This window comes from Poecile atricapillus, chromosome Z, assembly GCF_030490865.1.
Source record: "Poecile atricapillus isolate bPoeAtr1 chromosome Z, bPoeAtr1.hap1, whole genome shotgun sequence".
Lineage (NCBI taxonomy): Eukaryota > Metazoa > Chordata > Aves > Passeriformes > Paridae > Poecile > Poecile atricapillus.
Window position 1 is genome coordinate 67,064,701 of NC_081289.1, and position 18,072 is coordinate 67,082,772.

General features: G+C 41.6%; 1 protein-coding gene across 3 annotated transcripts in view; it reads left to right on the plus strand.

The window, feature by feature from the left end:
* Nucleotides 1–18,072, plus strand: part of XRCC4 (X-ray repair cross complementing 4) — a 142,095-nt gene that overhangs the window by 69,741 nt on the left and 54,282 nt on the right. The gene's annotated exons all lie outside the window — the stretch shown is intronic.

Consider the following 18,072-nt stretch of genomic DNA (forward strand, 5'->3'; position numbering starts at 1 on the left):
TGTAGTCAACCTGCAAACCTCTTCTTCCCTTGTAGCTTATAAAAATGTCAGTAATAACTCAGTTATAACTCATTACCAATTCTGTCAGTGTGTAAAAAGGCACAATATCACTCTTTGTGCAAACAGAAATTTGCATGCTCTCTGAGCATTTCAGAACATACAGTTTTAGAAATCTGGATATCTAAATATAAAATAAAATGAGTGACCATCTTTAATTGTCTTTTTTTTATAGACTGTGAGGTAAAATTTAGACCTTGTTGTGTAGATATCAATTGTGTCCAAATTCAGGGCAATTAAAATGAAACAAAAAAAGGCACATTACCATACATTTGTATGTATCAGTATTTTTGAATATACAAGGATTATAATAAAAACTGAAAACTGGTATTTATTCCCATGATAGTTTTTCTTAGCCTCTCTTAACCAAGTAACTGCCTCAATCATGTGAAAGCCACAGTCAGAATTAATTAGTCTTTGGTGTTGATGTGCATGGCAGAAAACCAGTTTATTATGCCTATATCAAATGACTCCCTCTTCTGCCAGGAGATTCCTTTGTTCACTTAGAGAGCAAAGGTTTTTTGGGTTTTTTTTATTTAATAAGGATATAAAACTTCCTCAGCACATAACTATACAGGCAGCTCTTTGGTAACTGTGCTGATAGCTAAAAATCTCAGCTTTCAAGAGTGACCAAAGTAATTTCCATGATTTAATGGGTTAATCCATTAAAGCTTGGGAAGAAATTGGATGTAACCAGTTCAGGCAAGACCAGAAGTCTCGCTTTTTGTCTCTGTAATGAATCTGTTTGTTTCAGTTGGAGAGGTAAACTCAGCTTGTAGGGGAACACCTTGGAGCAGGGCTTTGTCTCAGCTGAGACTGGGTCTTCCAGGTGTGCTCACCTGGCTGCAGTGTTGTCCCTGCTCACACAGCCCCCAGATTTCCCTCTGCTGATCCTGCAACTGTCTCCAGTTCCATACAGGAAAAGCAGGGTTTATTTGGGATTAGCCGTACTGTTGTCTCAGTCAGGAAAAAAACAGCTCTTTAATCTATAGCCAGGTGTTGGATTCTCACAAGGATACTCATTACCTGGGTTCCTGGGAGAGAAGGGTCAGGTCAGGAGTATCTGATTGCCAGCAATTTCCTGAAGACCTTTCCTGGCTAACCTGTCTGTAATCCCCAGGGATTCTTTCAGGGGGTGGTGTTGGCATTCTGGCACTCTCCAGTGGGTTGTTTGAATTTTGTCCCACCACCTCCACGTGGTGTGAATGCACCTCACCTGCTTAAAGCTTCAAAGTCATTTAAAAAAAAAAAAAGAAAAAAAAAAGAAAAAATCTAAATTTTAAATAAAGCTGATGTGCTTGATTGTTTACTTCATTACACCTCAACAAATATTAACTTCTCTAGTTAGGCATGAAATTTGGTCTGCTTTGGGAGCAGTCTCATTAACTAGATGGCTCACTAGTAGCTTGTTGCTCTGCAGGAAGCATCAAAACATTTTGGATGCAATCTTTGAATTCTAGCCAGACTTGGAGAATTCTGATGAAGGTGAAATTTTCTTTTGGTGGGTTTGTTTTTAGTTTGGTTTGGTTCAAGAGGTGAGGAGAAGAAAGCAAAACCCAGTCACTTCCATGGAGCTCCCCTGTGGCCCAGGGGACAGGGAAGGAATATGTGATAAGATTTGGGACACATCTCTGCAGAGGGAGGCTGTGGCTTCTTGCATCATTGATCAGTGTGCGAGTGAGGGGAATGAGAATGAAGCAGGTACCAAAATGTGTGTGTTTGTGTTGGAAATGGCACACAGGGTGTTTCCTGGCAGAGCCCCTAACATCTGCATGGGGTGCAGTAAGCAACCTTGGGGAGATCTCCAGGAAATGCTGAATTTTCCAGAGCAGCTGCATGTTGTGAACCCCTGAATTTCCCTTGTTAGGTAAAACACTTTGTCCTTGATTACCAGTGGCTCCTGTTTTCCATACGTGGAAGACTCGCCGTGTTTTTTGGTTGGGATTTGCAGGAACACCCCCTTGTTGTGGGAAGGAAATTATATATAGGGTGTGCAAAATGACAAGGATATTTGGTAGTAAGTCATTTTCTTGGCCAGTCTGTAAAAATCCCACAAAATCCATGAGACAGGGTTGTGTGCTGATTACACAGACTGGTTTGTGTTGGAAGGGATTTGAGGATCACCCATTCCCACCCCAGCCATGACAGGGCCAGCTCCCAGTGTCCCAGGAGCTCCCAGCCCCAATGTCCAGCCTGGCCTTGGGCACTGCCAGGGATCCAGGGGCAGCCCCAGCTGCTCTGGGCACCCTGTGCCAGGGCCTGCCCACCCTCACAGCTCCCATGATTTTCACCTGGCTGCTTTTCCTGGTGTGAACTGCTTCGTAAGCACGTAACAAGCAGTTCATTTTTTGTTCAGTTCTTGTGCTAAAGAGAGCTGCTAACAAAGCCTTTCTTTTCACCAGAATCACCTCCTCTCCCGTTGCTGTGAGACGCTGACTGCTTGCCATCAGCTTCCATCTGTGTCCAGAGGAGAATCCTCATCCTTATTCCAATTAGCACTAAGAGCCCTGGCTTCATTACCTGTCCTTCACAAACCTTGTGCCTTGCTCAGATCTGGCTTTACTTAGCACTGTTTACAGCCTGCCTGAAAACAGAGTTCCCTGACTCCCTCATTTGACAACAACAAATCTGAGTCACAATTCCCAGCCACGTCTCAAGGTGTGCTGAATAAACCTCCCCACAGAACACTGCTGCCTGTTTGTGTGGCTGCTGCCTGCAGAACGAGCCTTTATGCAGCAGGTTCAAAACATGTTGATGCTCCAGTGGAAACTGCTTGTAAATTGCACCTGGTTTGATTTCAGTTCTGTTGAGTAAAAAGGTCAATTCCAATATTGTCACCTACCTTGATTGTTAAAGGGAAAGCAAAATTGGGGATTGGTGTGAAATGCAGATGGACTTTTTGGTTAAATGGATTTTCAGTCATTTCACTATACTGCCATTCATTTTTCATGTGATGTGCCCTATTCTTATTTCACCTTGATGTTTTTTCTGTCCCTCCCATGTTTAAAACTATTTCATTAGCCAGCGAAATTTAGGAACATGTTCTGCCAAGTTTCTGTAACTTCCGAGGACATTAACAAATCACTAACCAAGCACAAAAATCAACATACAGAAGAAATTTAAATATACCTCCTCTCTCTGTGCCCAGGAGGGATAAGCTCCTATTGTGCACTTAGCTTAACTTTTCATCAAAGTGGAGAACAGAGAACTATTTTCCTTCTGCAACTTGTAGTTTAAACTTCCCAGAAATGATTGAGCCTTACGGCTTTTAGGGAAATGTAAAAAGTGCTTTTGCCCACCAAGGACTTGATAAGGATTTTTGGCGCTTGTGACACGAATTCATCTGTCTTTTCCTTGTGATCAGAAATGGAGGTGGGCTGTGAATGATGGAAATGTGATCTTCGATTTCCCACTCTGCCTAAACTGATTTTTTAATTTTTTTTTTTTTTATTTTTTGAGAGAGAAAAAGAGAAATGAAAGTGTTGCACAGCTATAGCTATCAGACTGAGCAGCTGACCTCAATTATTGCAGGCTGATGACACTGACCACATCACACCAAGGGTAAAATCAGATCTTTGCCATGAATCCTGATGTCTTGGGAGCCTTCCCCATGAAGCAGGGCAGGAATTAGAAGATTCCCAGCAGAGGATTTTTGAGGGCTGTGAGTGCTTTCAAGCTATCCTTAAGATATTTGAATCATGAGGTTGATGTCAGTCATTTTCAGAAAGCATCAGCGAGGTCAAAGCTGTGATTGGCCTTTGGTTTGTGGGCCTGTGTGAGTGAATTATGTCACTTTCTAGGCTACTGAGCTGCTTCCTGAGGCTTTATTCTTTACTGGGTTGCAACACTTGGTTCAGGAGCTGCCAAATGAAAAAATTACTCTTTCTATGAACATATGAGCATATGAACATCAAAAAGCTGTTTCAATGTCTGAGAACCTTCCAAGGAGCTTTATAGCACCGTTGAATTTTGATAATCTGAGGAAATAATAGGCGGAAAATCACGTTATGCTGGAAACAGCCATCATTCTCACTACACCCTGAGAGAAAAGGAGGGTTTTGTCCACCTCACAGAAACATGGAATTGTAGATTCATGGATTTGCTAAGACTGGGGAAGACCTCAAAGGTCATTAAGTCAAATGGTGAAGCCAGCACTGCCACGTCCCTAAACACCACATCCACACGTTTTTTGAACACTTTCAAGATGATTCCACCTCCCTTTGTGTGAAGAAATTATTCCTAATACCCAAACTAATCCTCCCCCGGTGCAACTTGAGGCCATTTCCTCTTGTCTTGTCTCTTGTGAGTGGGCAGAAGAGATCAACCCCCACACTGGACCTTTGAGTTTTGGAGAGCCAAGGAGAGGAGATGGTTTATTTAGGATAACTGGGGATGGAAGACATGCAGCCATCCCATTGCAGGCACTTTTATGTGCACTGGAGGTATTTTTTGTGCAGGGAAAGGCAGGTTAACTGTGCCACTGAAGTGTCACAGACACTGGAGAGCTGCACCAAGCATCCAGATATAAGCCAGCTCTTTCAGGAGTCACTTCTATTTTATGGCTAAAAGACATTAAATAGTTTCCTAAAGCCCCAGCCCCATTATGAATATGTCTGTAGCCTATTGAGGAGGATTTTTACTGCATGAACAATGGAAAGTTGCCTTAAAAGAAATCCCTGGTGAGTTCCCCCTGGGCAGGAGAGTCAGCCAGACCTGTTGAGCTGGGGGGAAAGGAATGGGCACAGGGACAATGGGATATTATCCACAGTTCCTGTCTTCTGGTGGGAGACAAGGTGTGGAATTTGTGGTACAGATTAGGGATTTTGCAGCTCTAAGGTGGGAACTGTGTTTCACTCTGTGCTGCTCCATCCTTCTGCAGCAATGAGTAGCAGCGGTAAAGGACAGGACAAGTTGCTTTTTCATTTAGTTTTTTTTTTCTTTATTCTTTGAAAAATGGGACATCAGACAGGAAGAAGTGGCACTGCATCTTGGTGAGATTAGGCTATTTCCCACTTCATTCTCCTCGCTGTGTCTTGCTAAAATTACTGCAGGAGAGATGTGACATTACATTTATTAGCAGCAGCCAGTGGCTCAGTCAGTCGTGACCCTTATCCCGGCAGCAGTGAATTAACCCTGATGTGTATCCATGTCCTTTGTCTGGGGTAGAAAACTAGAAGGGAAAGCAGCCCCCAAATCTTTCCCTGCAGCAGCCTGGTGTCTCAGAGCTGAGTTTCTCCCAGCGGCCTGGGCTGCTGCTGTCTCCATTCAGGACAACACTGACATTTTTAATTCACGGCTGCTGCTCGGAACAAATCATCCCCTTGTTGCTCATGGGCCTGAGGAGCTTTAAAATCCCTGTCTGGCAGACAGGAGGTGGCTTTATTTTCCTTAGATATCCTTGGATAACTAGATCAACACAGTTCTTGTTATCAGCTGGAATAGTTGTTATTAGTGAAAACAGTGTTAGAGGAAATAACAGGTATTTTTGTAGTGAGGGGTCCTGAGGGTAAATGGTGAAGGCACAGAGCATTTTCCTTTTTTAACCCACCAAAACAAGAGGCTCTGATGTGTGAGCATGCAGGCTAGCAGCAGTCCAGGGGCCAGCAAGCTGCGTGGCCTGGGAGCCCATCACAGGATTTGGGAATGTCCTCCCAAAACTGCCCTGGCCACGCAGCTCCTTTCAGCTTTTCCAAGGCTGGGAAAGATTTGTTGTATCAAATAAAATTTCATATCCCAGAATAGGTTTGGTGAGTTAGCAGTTTAAAAATGGATATTTCAGTCGTGGTAATGCCTTTGTCCTGCTACTTCAGGGGAAAGAAAGCAGCAATGGACTTTAAGCTCTTTCATGTAGTTTAACAAAAAAGAAGAAAGCTGCTATATGCAAGTTTTGCAAGAGAGGGAATGATCAAGGAGGATTCTAGGTGTTTCTCAGGTAATGATATTACCCAGCTGCCTTTTCAGGAAATGGAATTTGAAGTGACTGCGTTCATGCCCAGCATGCAATTAGCCTTTTGCTTTGTTTTGTGCATTTCACCAGCAAGCTCTATCCCAGAATAATACTCTGAATTCTCAATTGGTGTAATTCATTATGGTTCCATTAACTTCCAGAGACGATGCTCTGGTTTATTCTGGCCCCGTCCCTGGCCAAAGTGTTCAGTTCTGAATATGTAATAAAAGTGTTACTCATCTGAGCAGCCGCTATTCACATCAGCACTTTGTGCCCAGTCCTGGAGGTTTTAATGTGTTTTTTGTTGGTCAACAAAGAGGGTGTTGTGTGCATGGGCAAAGATTAGATGTATCTTTCTCTGCTTTTGAGCTCTGCTCTGACGTTTTTCACTCTTCTGCACAGTGTTCTCCTCCAGAGGAGTCAGACCAGACTGGCCTTCCTGGGAGGCAGGGTGCCAAAATAACACCCAGTACCAGCAACCATGGGACTGAGGGCAGCACTGTGGAGCCTTTCCCAGCTCCAACTGGAGCACACAAGGAAGGAAAATAAAGGAAAATATATTTTTAAATGTCTGATTTGGAACTCTGTGTGATTTTTTTTCCTTTTTTTTTTTTTTTTTTTTGTAAGTTAGGTATACCAATATGATAATGATTAATCCATTCCAATAAAAGAAAATTGCAGGTTCTCAAACGCCTTTTTAGACAAGTATTATGATGGCTAGAAAAAATACTAGTTAAAGGCAAAAATTCTAGCTTTAAATAATATCAACATTGTTTTTTTTTCTAAGGATCAGGCTGTCAAATACAGCACTACTCAAGACAGCTGGAGTACTTCTAAGATAGAGCCTTTAATTTGAGGAAGTGTGATACCAAGATTCTCTGTTTTACATTTATTTATTTTTTTTCCTGGAAAGAGTGAAAAAAAAAATCAAATTATACAATATTTTCGGTTTATAGAACCTTGTTATGGCTTTGTGTTATCCCACACATCACCTGCTTAACCTAGTGAATTTATTCTGCTTTTACTGTTAGTGAGCTTAATTCTTCAGGTCTTTGTAGCCTGCAACGTCTTTTTTTCTCTTGTTTCTCTAGAAAAAGTCATAAAATCATTCATACTTTCCAACATCTTCAGCAAATTTCTCTGGAAATAACCCACTGACATTCTTTCTTTGACGACATCATGTTTTTATAATATTTCATCACTAGAGTTTAGCATGTGGTTTACATCACAGTGATCATCCCTTGATATTTTTCCTGAAGCAAGAAAAGGTGCCAGAGGAAAAACTCTTTTCAGTCTAAACCAGTCTGTTTTGTTGTGGTGGGAAAAGGAGTGTGTGTTTACACACCCTTTGTATTTAAATCCCATTTTCTCTAAGCTTTATTTAGTTAGAGGGAGACTGTATTACTTTTTGTAATCAAACCTTACCATTACAGTAACTGTTGTTTTGGAGAAATGTCAGGAAGTGTTTAAAATTTCCACAGGCCCTTAATAATTTAAATGAATTTTTGATGGTAAACGGGCATGAGAATTGCCCAGTGTAATGAAATTACAAAAATACATTAAATATAGAAAAGCATTTTCTTCTTCCATGTAGATATTTTGAGCCTGCATGAAATATTAAGCAACCATAAATTATCCCTATATATAGATATCTTTTTTGGGGGTTTTTTTTAGAATCACTGCACGTTGATGGAGGGGTAGAGGAATTGCATCAAGTTTTGCCAGTCTAGGCGGTGTTTCACCCTTTTATGTAAGTGTTTCACCCTTCAACGTAATTCCTCAGGCAGCTGATCCTCTGCATATCAGCAAAACTTAGTAGGGAGACTCTTTATCAGAAGAAAATTCCACATTTTCTGGGCTTGGATATTTGGGGTTTGTGTTTCCAAGTGGGTTTGGGGGTTTGGGTGATGGAGCCTCTGTCATTTCCATTTTAATAAACCATTTTCCTGGCGCCTCCTGGGCTTGGTGGCTCTCAGGGACGTTGGCTGGGGGAGGATCCGTGGAACATGAGCCCAGCTCAGGGCGTGCTCCTGTTTTTTCTCACTGAGGCTTTTGCCATATGGAAAGACTATCCCAGAGTTAGTGGGTCCCAGGGGAGCAGGGCCAGTCCTGTAAGGAGTCTGGCCATCACACACACTGACCTCACCCTGCATCCTGGCTCTGCATCCCTGCTGCCTGACTGACTTGGGGCCAGCGTCTTTGCCATGGGCTTCTGCCACTCATCTCCACCACTGCCCTCTAAAAAATCCCTGGGGTTTTGTAACAATCCCAGCTTGCCCATGCCCTGTGTGACACCACGGGTGGTGTCACCTCTCCTGAAGCTCAGCTGTGCCCTCTCAGAGCTGGGCTTTGCTCGTGGTCACAGCCCAGCCAGACCAGGAGAGCCCTGCAGATGTCCAAGGACCTGGCAAAGAAAAACAGGTCTGGGGTCCTGTCACAAGTATTACAATCCGTTCACAATGAATGAAAAAAGCGTCCTGTAGACCTGAAGGATGCTTTTCCTGCATTCCTGTGCACAAAAACAGCCAAGATCTCTTTGCTTTGAGTGGGAAAATCCCGAGAGGAAGGAAAAGCCGGCTTAGTTGGACAGTTTCACCTCAAGGTTTCAAGAACAGCCCAACAATATTTGAAAACCAGCTAGCAAAGGAATTAGAAGACTGGAAAGACAGGAGCCAAAAGAAGTTATTCTGCAATATGTGGATGGTATCCTCATTGTCTGTGTGAGTGTTTAAGAGCATCTAAATAGAAGTTGTTACAGATTAAACCAACTTCTTGATTCTGATTGAGACCTGTTGATTGATAATTTTTTTTTGCCATATATCAGCGTCTTGCACATGACTGGGTTTCACATTCATTGTTCAGTAAGAGTTGTAATAAATATTAATGTGTTGCTGCTCTCAAAGTACTTACTGAGATCTTTAAAATTCTTTAAATATACCCTCAGAGCCTCTTAGGGCAACCAGAATTACCTGTAGCATTTTTCCAAAGCAGAATTATCCCGTGATGTTGATTGAGATTGTGCCAGTGCATCTGCCATAAAAACATTAATGTCATGTCTGACTGAGGCACCTTCCATGTTCATCATTTCTAAATCCATTACAAAGACCTTAATGGCAGCTGTATATAAAGACATGCCATAATGACATCTTAAATGCTGTCTTTAAATTCACAGCATGAAAAGCCTTTTAGGAATACGGTGTGCCAAAAAAAAAAAAAAAATAAGGCAGAGAGCTGACAGCAATTTGTAGATAATACTCATGGTGTGTCTTTTATTTACGGGAGGTTTTATATTGATTTCAAGAGAAATAAATGGGTCCAGAAAGGTAATAGTGTAAATAGAACTTGGTTCCTAGGGAGTGATGTGTGAGACTTCAGCTCAGCTTGCTCATTGCACAGAAAATACAAGAAAATGCACAACAGAGTTTGGGACTGTATCAGCTGGTTATGCAAAATTCAAAAATATACAGTGGAAATAAAAGATCTAAAGCTTGTTAAATTCGGGGCAAAAAAATAATGTCTATACATACAAATAGCACAGTATAAATATTCCAAAAATCACTTCTGCTGGAAAGGTTATTTGGAAAGGGTGTGAGCTTCTTGTGGAACAGTCTTTGAGAAGGAAGGGGCTTCAAATAATTCTGTCACTTTCTGGGCAATGATCTGCTTTTAGAAGTCACCACAGTCTCCTCAGGTTGTCTCAAAGTTTGCTGAAGGCAGGGGAAGAAAAGGAGAATGGGTATAAAAGCAGACTGTACAAAATCTCACAGGCTTTCAAATTTTTGATGATCATCGCTGAACTGTGGAGGATGCTGGGGCAGAACTTGGTTTTCCTGAGGTTGTTGTGTCGAACTTCCCATTTTTTCACTTAATTTTTCAAGACATTGAATACTTAGGGCAGTGATTTAATATTTAAAGTACTTTAAATAAAGATTTTTGAAAGCCCAAAACACATTTAATGTCTAAATTTGTTCCCTTAATTAGTTCACAATGTCGACATTGCCTTTGGTTCTGTCAGAAGCACTGTTTGGGACAATAGTTAGGCTTTTCCCCCTCAGCTGTTCTCCATCAGCACTGGCTGAAGGGTTGTGGGCACACTTTATAATCTTTCACATGCTGGAGAGTCACACTGGCCATCAGAGTGGCTCGTGGGCCATTAGATCACAGATTTTTCTCATGTCTGAGCCTTCCTCAGCCACACTGGCCTTCTCCTTGTGCCTGCCCACCCCAGGCATCACCATTTCCCTTTTACTCATCTCGACTTTTGTCCTTTGACAGTGACATTTTGAGTGATTAGGCTCTGTGCTGTCATTAATTCTGTGTGTTCACATGTAAGGACAGTTTTAAAGTGGCTGATTTGTGTTCCAGGGTTAAAGCTGTGTGTTGTTGTAGAGGGGGCATAGGTCTCGTGTCACTGACTGATTTTAGAGTGGGTTATTTTAAAGCTTTAAATCTGTCTTTTTCTCTAAAAGATATAGTGCCACATATTTATGTTGCTATTTTATCTCTAAAATAGCACTATGTATTTATGTTGCTGTATAAATAAGCAGCAAAATACCTTCTGTTCTGAATGTAGTATTTGTTTAAATGTTTTTGTGCTTCCTTACAAATACGTAGTGAAATACAGGCAAGCAAAGTTCCCATTTAAATAGGCTTTTATTTCAGATTTTTCCACCTGAAATGTTTTCTCAACCTAAAGTAGAAATATCTATAATACGAAAAACTGGGATGTGTAATACAAATGAAAAAGTCTTAGGCTTATAAGTACAACATGATCAAGTTATTGGTAGAGGTTACTAATTTATCCACCATGAAATGCCATCATTATGAAAACATACATTTTCCAGAGTTATGTCCTCCCTTGAGTTGTATTGATTTCCTCAAAAGTTGTTTAATGGGGAAAGAAATAATTTTTGTGGCAGAGGAGTCTGAGCTCCAGGGCACCGGGGGGAAGCCCCAAGTGTAGCTCACACTTGGTTTTTAAGGCTGCCTTTGGTACACTGGGGGAAATCTCTGTGTCCTCAGGATTCCCGTGGGGTTCTCAGGGAATGCACTGTGTGTCAGGATGGTGATCCTAACAAAGTGAGTTCAAGCACCAGGGCGACCCAGTGCTTGTTCCACAGAAATAAGAAAATGAATTTAGCAAGTGATGGAATCACAGAATCATTTATTTTGGTTGGAAAAGATCTCCAAGGCCATGAAGCCCCACCTGTGCCAAATCCCCACCGTGTCCCCAGCCCAGAGCCCTGAGTGCCACATCCAGGAATTCCTGGGACACCTCCAGGGATGGGCACTGCAAACCTCCCTGGGCAGTTCCAAGGCCTGAGCTCCCTTTCCATGGGGAAATTCCTGCTGCTCTCCCCCCTGAGCCTCCCCTGGCCCAGCCTGAGGCCGTTCCCTCTCCTCCTGTCCCTGTTCCTGGGAGCAGAGCCCGACCCCCCCGGCTGTCTCCTCCTGCCAGGGACTTGTGCAGAGCCAGAAGGGCCCCCTGAGCCTCCTTTTCTCCAGGCTCCTGAGCCCCTTTCCAGCTCCCTCAGGAATTCTCCAGCCCCTTCCCAGCTCCCTCAGGAATTCTCCAGCCCTTTCCCAGCTCCGTGCCCTGTCCTGGGCACTCGAGGTGTGGCCTCAGCAGTGCCAGCACAGGGACGGTCACTGCCCTTCTCCTGCTGCCACATTTCTCGATACAGGTCAGGGGCCATTGGCCTTCTGGCTACACTGCTGGCTCAGAACCTCAAAATAAAGTTGAATAAAGTCAAAAGGCTTTATTTTCTACAGGTCTTGCAGTCGTTGTTGTGAATTTCTCCATCCAAGACATACTGAGTAAGAATTTCCACAGGAGTAGCAGCAGCTCTCACTACATGAAAGGGGTTTGACACTTACTGTTGGTATTAGTCCAGAAGCCCTTTTCCAGTAGTGGTCATGAACAAATATGTTACGTACCTTCACTTATTCCAAGCAGCACAGGTGACTGCTAGCTGCAGAGGTTGTGGAGTCCCCAAAAGTGTCCCCAAAAATCTCCCAGGCCAGGTTGGATGGGGCTTGGGGTACCCTGGCACAGTGGAAGGTGTCCATGGCAGGGATGGGATGGGTGAGCTTTAAGATTCTTTCCAGCCCAAACCAATCCACAATTCTGTGGTTTTATGACTGCATAAAGGTTAACAAAACAATCACTTACTGGTTTGAAATCGGTAAATAATGTTATTTATTCACATTCTTCTTTAGGAGTGACTTTCAGACCTTGGGCTCCACATCCACACAGCCAGGGATTGGGGATAAGGATTTCTGACATATGTGGGATAATCATTGGAAGCCACCACTGCTGGTGCCAGGGCCTGGATTTGCTGGGTGGGCTGAGCAACATCAGCTCAGACACCAGAAAATCCCAGCTGAGCAAAAATGATGGAATTCCAGGCATGAGGTTTATTATGCTTTACGAGCCTGCTGAGAAATTACTCTGGGCTCCACTGCCTCACGTTGAATTGAGACATCATAGCGCTGAGATCTTTCCCAAAGCTTCCTGTGGCCTCTGTGATTTCAGCTCTTGTGTCTGCCTGCTTTGTTGTTTTGTTTACTCGACCTGCGTGGTGCTTCATGCCTCCTGGGAGTTATGTCCAGAAGCCTCCTACCTCCACCCTGGGTGGTTCAGATGATCCAGATGGGACGTCCCAGGAGCCCAGAGGATGACTCCAGCAAACAGTCACACCCGGGACACTGAGCTCATCCAAACCTTTTCAAACCGCGACCTTTTTGGTGCTGATGCCTGAATTTGGAAGTGCTTGTGTGCTGGATGACAGCACAGAAAATCAGCCTTTAACACGGAGGTTTGAGAAGATCCGAGGGCCAGAGAGGGAGGAAGGGTTCCTGCAGTAAATCAGGGTTGTTGAAAAGCTGACCAGCCTAAAACTTGCCCCCAAACAGCCCCTGGCCAAGCCCAAAAAAGCAGCACAGCATCCGAGACACCAGCTTTGGTGCTGCTTCTGTCAGGCACCCATGGACAATAAAGCAGGGGAAACAACCTTAATTGTTAGGAGATTTTTAGGTGTCCAGACTGGAATTGCAAAATGTTGCCTCTGCCTGACCCACATCACGGAAGATCTGAGCACATCCCAAAGCTTTCCCTTGGTGCTCAAGGGGTAGACACACTACAAATTTGTAGTATTTTCAAGCAAAATCAAAACCTTCAGCAGTGCTTGTAAGCAGGGGCTTTTTTTGGAATTACAATACTAGTGAAGTGTTTTTGGCAAAACACATTGGTGTGGATTATTGAAAGTTAATATCTCTCATCTGATTATGTGGTTCATTGAAATTTCCCTTCTCAAGGCCTTTTTTAAAAAAGAGGGATTTCTATTACAGATCATGGTTTCAATGATTAAAATTAATGAGCTCCCTCAGAGTCTCTTGGAGGTGTGTAAAATGCATTCTTTTTTTATCCTCTTGTATTTTGATAGATGGAAAGAGACTTTTTCATGCTCCCTTGCCAAGCTTACTATTTGTATGTCAAATTTACCCTAATTTCCTGTGCCATGTAGTTTCAAGACAATGTCGGATTGCACATCTGAGTTATCCCTAATAAATAAATCCCCAATAAATAATCATTGAAAAGGAAACCTTCTGGCAAACAGATTTTACCATAACTTGATTTGTTTCCCTGCAGGTTTGAAATGAGCACGTTTTGTGTGAGATTTTTTGTTTGGTTTGTTTTATGTGGGGTTCTTTGTTTGGTTTGGGGGTTTTTTGGGTTTTTTTTTTTTGTTTGTTTGTTTATTTGATTTTTTTTTTTTAATTCAAGTGCTGCATTTAAAAATCTTTTAGAAAAGGGTGATGTCAGGAAAAGAATAGACTTTGCAAGTAGAAAACTCAGTGGTAATACAGCCTGCTAGGGTAAAATGTAAACTTCCTTACTGAGCTGACTACAATTTATAAATTTTGTATAGCTGGATCTAAACTTTTTGCAGGAGTTGTTTTAAAATGTGTCTTCATAAACACTTCCCATGGAGATATTCTTTGTGAAAATAAATGTTAACAACCAGCTGACAGAGAATTTATAGAACCTCTGTCTCAACTGCCTCTTGCCCCCAGGGGATTACGGTACAGTAAACCCAAATTTATACAAAAAATTAAATATACAGTAGGGCAGGACAAAGGGAATGGGAAACGGATCTCACTGTTTTCCTAAAATTAATATAGTGACATATTCCTGTTGCTTTCACTGAAGCAGATGCATGGACTGTAAACAGCAGTGTTTAATATCTCTGAGTGACCCAAATAGATCTGTTTCTCATGAAAAATGCCAGGATCTGTGAACACGGAGGTAGGAATGGTGTTTCCTCAATTGCCTGTCAGGAATGACTTAATCCTGCTTTGCAGATACTGCCTTTGCATCCCTGGGATGTGTTAATTTCCATACCCATTCATTTAGAGGGCTCTGCGGAGGCTGTCAAAGAGATGCTAATTATCATCAACCACGGTGATCCCTGGGGAATTATGCTGGGATTGAGAAACCACGAAATTGCTGGAGTTACGCTGCAGTCAGGGATTAAAGTGATAAATTCTGCTCCCTCCTTCTGCCTTTGCCTTTCTTTGGCAGCTTGGGGGACAGCTCTGACAGGCAGCCCTGGTGCTCTCCAGGTGATGGTTTTGTGGCCACCTCTCAGCCCATTTTGTCTAACACTGGTTTACATTAAATCATCAGCCTCATTAAAGAGCAGAACTTGGAAGCTCAGCTGATTAATTCCACGGAGCAACACATTCTGCCTGGAGCTAGGCAGAATTCAACCAGGGAGTTCTGCTCTGCTAACAGGAGGGCTCTGGGTGGAATTTTGGGGAGCTACAGTAGTGTTAATATCTGAAAGTCTGAACAAATTTTCCTAAGTCTTTATTTTCATTCAAAAGAGAAATTAAAATTGTCAGAATTCTGTCTTGCTGTTGATGAAATCTCCAGGATAGGAGATAATTTTAAATAAAGGCTTGTCTTCAGAATAAATGCCTGTGTCCTTTAAAAATATTTCCTGTTCTATACCAATCTGGAAAAGCTTTTTGTTTTGTTTTTTTTTTTTTTTTTAATAACTGCAAGTTCTTTATTGTGATCAAACAAAATACATTTCATTTAGTGGTACAGGCTGAGACTATGAATATTCCTTGAATCCATTTAATCACTTCTCTGTATAACAGCAAGGTGAAGAGAAATAATAATCTGTGACTGAATTTCCTGTGGGTAAAATCTGATTAATTGCAGCTTTTTTCTTGCCTGTGGTCCATTATTCATAACTGAGGTTGTGTATTCTGACTGTGTGAGGTTAGGTCATTGTAGACAAACAAATTCCTCAGTTTTGGAAAACTTCTGCTTGCTTTTTGCTTTCTTTGGTCCCTGTTTATGTATTTTATGGCAAAACTAAGCTTTTGGTGCTGATTTTAGCCCTTTACTGCTGTACTGAGAGGATCTGGATCCTGTTTTCTTGGTGACACTGTCATGAATAATTAGACAAGTCAATGCTGGAGGATTTTCATTAGAAGTGAAAATACGTTTTCATGGTATACACAAATGAAGATGCACAGAGTTGTTTTTTTTCAGACTGAAAGGTGGATTTGTCAGATTGGAAAGTATTTATTTTTAAACAACTGACTTCTGTATATCAAAATAAAGTAATGCAGAAGTGTATTGTAGAATCTAACAGGACTGCCTGCCTATAACTAGGCTGCAGAAATTAATCTCTGTTGTTTCAGAGATCCTGATGCTGTATTTCCAAATGTCTCGAGGAAGATTCCTGACTTTTTTTTCTGTGTTTTTCAGAGTTTTTCTGTATTTAAGGCATATTTTGTTTCCAGGTCCCCAACACTGTGGGGCTGCCTTGATTTAATTTCATCCCAGCTCTTCGAAACCAATGACAGCTATTTTTAATTTTCAGTTATTTTCTGGAATACCCTATTGGAAAAACTCCCTCAACCCACCAAATAATATCACTCTTCAAAGTTACAGAAGAGGACCCCCAAAACAAGGAAAAGCCCTCCAACCTGCAGGAGTTTTTATTTAAAGTTTTTAATCTTCTTGGCACAAATATCCTTCCAGTACTTGAACCACGATCCCCTTCTTGCTCTCTTATCAATCTTATTTTCTTGCAGGAAGTATGTTCTCTGCTGGGAATATTTTCTTTTCCTAATCAATGTTTGGTGTAGGAGGTTTAATTACTGTTTTTCATCCAGCAGTACTCTTGTCTGTGTTTAAATTGCTACCATTCCTCTCAAAGGTATAACAACCCTTCATACTGAATTACGTAACGTAAAAGTAGAAAATTTATTTTCACGAGGATCTTTCCCTCCTTAAAACGTTGCTTAAATTTAGACAGAAAATATTTTCAGAATGAAAAAGCTAGGCTTGTGCCTAAGGCTGTCTCTCATTTTTCCAAAAGATTTTTACGTTGAGCAATGAGCAGTATTCTGCCGAAGCTTTCTTTGGCTTTTACTCAAGTGCTATAAATGAATTCATTAGTGGGAATTATTTTTGGGCAGCAGTAGTGGGTGTGTGTTTAGAGCCCAGCGGTGATGCGTGGTACTGTGAAAGTCAAGTGTATTCCATCTTTTCTTCAGCAATCCTGAGAGTTTTAGCTTAAAAGAAAGAAACAAACGCAACAAAAATCCCCAAGCCTGTGGTGATCAACCCTCACCCACGAGCCAGTCTGCTGCTCTTTGTGAGATTGAATTCTGGGCTGCCTGAATGAGAAGCCTTTCTTTTGCTATAATTAAAAGAAATTATTTTTTTAGAAAAAGAAGAAAAAAAATGTCTTTTTAAAATTCATTTTAGACACAGAAGAATTCTGTTACTGGGCATGAGGGCTGTGATCACCAGTGCACATTGCACAGGTGAGAACACAGAGACATTTCTTTATTATGTTAGGGAAATGTAGATTTTGTATATGAGGTTCACCTCTGGATCTACTCTTTGGCCAAAATAGAGGGTGTGGGAGGAGAACAGCAAAAAGGAAGGATAGCAGTTATGACAGTAAAATTATTCAGATTTGTTGGGTTCTTGACAGCAAACTGTTCTGTGTGTATTCATTATGAAGAGGCCAACTTTGAGCAGTGATGTTGAAATACATAAACCAGTGTTTGTGCAAATGTTGGACACGCTGCTCCAGACAGGTAAAGAGTAACTATCATAAGTGTATTTTCAGCAGTTAACACTGGAAAAGTATGCATATCTGGTTAAAGTTTAGAATGGTTTATGGTTAGTGTAGTTTAACCCTTCTCAGCATTTATTGTAGGAATGTATCTTGTCTGTGCTGGACTTTGGAACTTGTTAATTAGTTTGTGCCTGGGAAATATGTCAGCTAATACCTGTTGTCACCCTGCAAATATCTGCAGGTCTGTGATGTAGTGTAGTGCATGCTGGTGAATATTTAATATTATTAAATGTAAAGCATGTGCCTCACTCTGAGCAGAGGCTCTGGGGAGCCTCTGATAAATTTATCAGCATTCTTGGCCACATGTTTCTCTGAGAAATGGTGAAAATGCCACTTGTGGGCTGTGTGTTACCTCCCTGCTTCATTTTCAGCACACGTGGGTAACCATTGTGAAGGGGTTGGGGAAACAGGACTCATTATTATTTACTTTCTGTGAAAACCATTTGAGTCTCAAATTATGGCATCTTTCATCCACGAGAGGATTAAACCACCCTAAAGTGCAAAGAAACGTAATAAACAGGGAAGTGACCCCAAAAGCTTCAGCCTCAGCCACCCCATTATTATTTAATATATTTCTGCTGAAGTTTGTGCTGTTCTGGATATCATTGTCTTGAAAATTACAGGTAACTAAAGATTTCACTTTGGAAGCAGGCATACCAAATGAAAATACACTGCAGGATGTTGATAGCTGGAATAAAAATGTCTGCATAACTTCTGAATGCATTAATAGGTTTTGTGTTTTGTTTTGTTTTTGTTTTTTTTAGCTTGAGGAAAGATCTGTCTGCCTTGACATTTGAGTTTTGAGTAGGTAATTGTCAAAGTGGAGAGGGTTTTGTTGTTTAAGTATAGATAAAGCATATTTTATGAATTTACATGGTAATTCAAATAGGTAGA